Source organism: Camelus bactrianus, chromosome 6 (assembly GCF_048773025.1).
Source record: "Camelus bactrianus isolate YW-2024 breed Bactrian camel chromosome 6, ASM4877302v1, whole genome shotgun sequence".
NCBI lineage: Eukaryota > Metazoa > Chordata > Mammalia > Artiodactyla > Camelidae > Camelus > Camelus bactrianus.
Window position 1 is genome coordinate 9,227,233 of NC_133544.1, and position 5,142 is coordinate 9,232,374.

At 47.3% G+C, this 5,142-nt stretch overlaps 1 non-coding gene across 1 annotated transcript; it reads left to right on the forward strand.

Moving 5' to 3' along the window:
* Positions 1-3,579: 3,579 nt before the first annotated feature.
* Positions 3,580-3,653, forward strand: TRNAA-GGC (transfer RNA alanine (anticodon GGC)). The gene has a single exon. It is a non-coding gene; the product is annotated as a tRNA-Ala (tRNA).
* Positions 3,654-5,142: the final 1,489 nt, after the last annotated feature.

Here is a 5,142-nt window from a genome sequence, read left to right on the forward strand (position 1 = left end):
GGCCCTTCCTAGTCTCAGAATAAGACAACACAAGTCAGTTACCCAAAATGGGTGATGGTTCAGTGGTGGATGGGGTTTGCTTACCTTTCTGAGACTTAACATGATTTACTGTGCGCCAGGTGTGACGGGCCTCACCTGTCACTGCCATGGCCCAGACTGTGTCCCTGAACCCAGAACATCACAGAAGCCTTCCTGATCACCCCAGCCTGCTGCGGAAGTGATCCCTCCTTCCGCTCAATTTCTCAGCTCTATATCACTCCTCTTCCTGGGTCCCCGGCTGCCTTCCAAGGACCACCGTCCTAAAACAAAGGGAGGTGGTTAAGGAGGGAAGAGCAGAGGGGCTTGCCCTGGAGCCATGCTGTCTGAGTCTGAATCCTGGCTGTGCCCTGAACTGGCAGTGTGACCTGGCAGCTTCCTCAGCCTCTCTGTGCCTTGGTCCTAGGCTGATTGTGAGGACTGGATGGGGCCTGGCGCATAATAATCATTCAACAAATGTCAGCTATTTTTGTTAGCACTTCTCTCATCAGCTTATCTTACCTCCTTCCACTGGTCTTTGAGAGCCAGGATTTTGGCGTAGGAACAAGGAGATAGAAATCTGAGTTTAGAAAGGTTAAATAGAGCCTGAATTGGGATTAGAAGCATCAGTACAAACTCGGGATGTATTTTATCTTAAAAAACAAAAAAAACTTTATTTTTTTTTAAACTCTGTTAACTCTAGACCCACTGAAAAGGCCTAGAAACCATATCCAGCCAGTATAAACGAGCACCCAGTACCCAGGCTGTGGTCTCTAAATGCTGCTTCTCACTTAAAGAAACCAGGGATGGTTGTTGATTCCAGGTCAGGCAGGAAATGAATAAGATGATTCTGGAACATCATGTCATACAAGAAAGCAAGGCAGCTTTGAAAGATTCCTGGGTCCGGGTGAGCGGAGTCCCAGGGCGAGGTCTGGGCACTGCACTTGGAGGGGACACGTGGTGGAGGACCAGGCAGGTGGAGGAATGTGCGCTGCAATGCTGATGTCCTGTGGCCTGTGCTTTGGGCCGTGGTGCACAGCTGTGTCACAGTCCCTGTGGCCCACATAGGGCTGTGGGCCACCACCTGGAATGGTTCACCCAGAACAAGGATCTCCAGCCTGTCAAGGGGCGGAAGAGCATCCGGGGAGGGGTGGGGTGTAGCTCAGTGGTAAAGCTCATGCTTAGCATGCACAAGGTCCTGAGATCAATCCCCAAGTCCCCAGTACCTCCATCTAAAAAATAAGAAAAAAAGAAGAAAAGGGGGGGGAGGGGAGGAAGGGAAAGAAGAAGAAGGAAGAGGAGGCGGAGAAGAAGGAGGAGGAGGAAGGAGGAAGGAGGAAAGAAGAGCATCTCAGAGCACTGTAGGACTGCGAGCTGAATGAAGTCCTAGATAAGGACCACATTCAGGTAGGGAGCCTTGAGGACATGCTGGAAACTGCCCCTAGAGATATCATGAACAGAAAGCGTGCACAGAAGAATTAATGAAGGACACAGGGTCCAATGGTTCCATCCATGAGCCATGACTGGTCCTGCCACCATGTCCACCCACCCCAGACCCACATCTGATCTGCTCAATTGCTGCTCCTGGCCCCTCCTGCACTACACAGCCACGCACATACTGGCTGCTCCTCTATGGCCAGGCACACATGAGCAGCTGGGGGCAGAGGCCAGTGAAGAGAAAGGCCATGAGGGTTCTGGCCTGCAGGCTGCATCTCTGGACGGCAGGCTTCTGCGTTGCTGGGTGCACTGCTGGGAGGAGAGTGGTCCTGGGTTGAGGTGGGGGCAGTTTGGTCTTAAGAGGGAGCAGGATTAGGGGAATGTCTTTAGGAAGGATACCTACATACCTAGTTCGAGCTCACAATGGGAAGAATTCAAAAACCTACCTGCCTTCCTTAATTTAAAACAAAAAGAAGAAGAAGAAAAGAAAGAAAGAAAAGGAAAGACTACTGTGGCCATGTCAATTTGGGACTCAGGAGCAAATCTGGAAAGATTCCTATTAACAAAAGATGGAAAATGTGAGCATCAATAAGAAAATTAATTTCACTACACTGAAACACATAAAATAAATTTAAATCCATGAATTTGTGACACTCAAGGAAAGGGGGGAAAAAAGAACGCACTGGGTCTTTCTTGGAGTATAACTAGGAATCACCTTATTAGTCTGAAAACTGGTAAATAAAGGTTAAAAAATATGTAAGTATTCATCACTGAGGGGAATGCAAAATGATACAACCACTTTGGAAATAATTTTTGGCACTATTAAGAAAGTAAAAAGAACCCACAGAAAGAGAGAAAAGGTTTACAAATCGCATATCTGACAAGGGACTTGTGTCCTGACTATATAAAGAGTTCTTACAACTCAACAACAAAAATACAAACAACCCAATTTAAAAATGGGCAAAAGAGGCAAATAGATGATTTCTTTAAGGAAAATATGCAAATGGCCAATAAGCACATAAATAAATGCTTATCATCATTAGTCGTTAGGAAAATGCAAGTCAAAAGTACAATAAGATGCCATTTCACACCACTAGGATAACTACTGTTAACAAAGACAATAACAAGTGCTGGTGAGAACGGGGAAAAACTGAAACCCACATACGTTGCTGGTGGGAATGGGTAAAATAGTACAGCCACTTTGGAAACAGTCTGGCATTCCTTAAATGGTTAAATAGAGAGTTATCATATGACCCATATACCCGACTCCAAACAAAAACCTGTGTCCACACAAAGACCTGCACACAAATATTCACGGCAGCATTAGTCAAAATAGCCAAAAGATGCAAACGACCCAAATGTCCATCAACTGACCACTGGATAAACCAAACGTGCTCTATCTAGACAATGGACTATTAGCCTTAAAAGAGAATGACACATGTTACAACATAGAGGAACCTTGAAAACATTATGCTAAGTGAAGGAAGCCAGACACAAAAGGTCACATACCACATGATTCCATATATATGAAATGTTTAAAACAGGAAAATCTATAAAAATAGAAAGTGGATTAGTGTTTGCCAGGGGCTTTGGGGAGGAGAGCATGACTGATTGCTAATGGGTATGTGATTTCTTTATGGGATGATGAAAATGTTCTGAAATTAGATGGTGCTGATGGTTATGCAATCTTGTGGATATACTAAAAATCAGTGTACACTTTAACTGGGTAAACTGTATGGGATATGTGAATTATATTGTGATAAAGCAATTTTTCAAATTTATCTTTAAAGACACCCCAAGAACATTATTGAAAAAGTGACCTTGAATAAACCCCTTAAGCTCTCTGTGCCTCAGTTTCCTCATCTATCAATTGGGGTAATAATAATAATAACACCCCCCTCTGAGGGCTATTTGGAGGAGTCAATGAGATTATAAACACAAGGCCTCTGGCAAATACCTTGTTTATTTAAGTGCCCAATGAATGGCAGCTTTTACTAACTCCATGGGTCATTTCAGACCCCTGGCACTGGGGGACCAGAACCTGTGGGGATGGAGGAAAGAGGAAGACCAGTTCCTTCCCCAGAGGAGCTTATACAAAGAGGATAAAAGAAGATGAATGTAGGGGGTGGGAGCATATAGCTCAGGGGTAGAGCGTGTGCTTGGCATGCACAAGGTCCTGGGTTCAATCCCCAGTGCCTCCATTAAAACAAATAAACTGAATTATCTCCTTGTTTCAAAATTTTTTTTAAAAAAGAAAAATCTGAATGAATATGAATGTAGTTAGCAGAAAATGCCATGTGACACATGCTGGAGTCGGGACGGAGCCCTCAGGCACAGCAGAAGGGTTTGCTGGGTGACTCATCTGAGCAAACTGATGTACCAGCAGAGGGCCGGTGGCTCAAGAGCAACAGTACAGAGTGTTTCTCCCAACCAGAGAGGCCATGGGACGTCGGCCGCGCCATTATTTTACGTGTACAAGGAAAGACCAATGTGCTGCCAGTTGAACTACGGCTCACCATAGGCATAAGTCAAACCCTAACATCGGATCTATTTGCACACGAATAACAAAAAAGTGCATCTCAGAATTGATGAAATACCGTGAATGCCAAGGTCTTATTCTGAGTGGCCTCCTAGCTCTACAGCAATTCTGGGAGAGGCACAGCCACTGAGGTCCATCCCAACTCGCTCTAAGATTCATCAAGCTCCCAGTGGTGGCCCTGAACTCTGACCTCACTCTAGACCCAAGCCGGACCCAAGTAGACCCTGTAACCCTAACCCCAAAGGGATGCTGAATGCTGCCACCAGTGCCATTGTCAGCCGTAACTCTGCCCCAGCTCTAGCAGGTGTGGCTTTATTCCCATTTTAGTGCAGCGAGTCTGAATCGAACTTCAGGGGGTTCATCCACAATCTTATGGCTTCAAGTGGCAGAGGGGACACCTGAACCCAGGTCAGTCTGACTCAGAAATCTGTGGACTTTCCACCCTCTAGGGGACCTGAGCCCACGAGAGAGAAGGAAATGCAAACTGCTACGTGGGCTGGGGGTGAGCCCCGATGGGGTGCAGACTCCACTGGACCCTGGGGAGTGGATAACTGACTCAAACTGGAAGGTGTTTCTTTGGTGTTTCAGGGAACTCGTTACTTACACAAAGTTTTTGGAGCCAGGATCAGAGAGCCAAGCTACTCAACAGGGTCCCCTCCAGCAGAAACCCCCTCAGAGAGGTGCAGGGAAGGCTGCGGGGGACCCACCCGTCATTACCCCAGCCCAGGAGGCCAGTGGTCAGCAACTTCTCACAGAGGGCCTGCTGCTCAGCAGAAAGCTCCCCATGTCCCAAGCCATAAGTGGCATTACCTGGATTTCCAGCACATTCTTCCATTGCTGGAAGCAGGCTTGCTGGGCCGGATTCCCAGCTCTGGGCAGTTGGCCTGGTTGTCAGTTGGCCTGTGCCATCCGGCTCCCAGGCCCAGGTGGGCACTCCAGCCCCGCACAGCCCTCTTGCAAAGAGGAAGAGAGCTAATGGGATTTGGCCACATCCCACACCTGGGGTCAGCCCAGCTTCTTCACGCTCCTCTCTCCCTAAGTCATGCAAAGGGGGAGGGTGGGGACACCGCCTGGGGCAATTTACAAAGTGCTGCCACCAACCCTTTCTCAGCTAGGCTCAGCAGAGCCCATGGGATGCAGAAAGGTCTAGA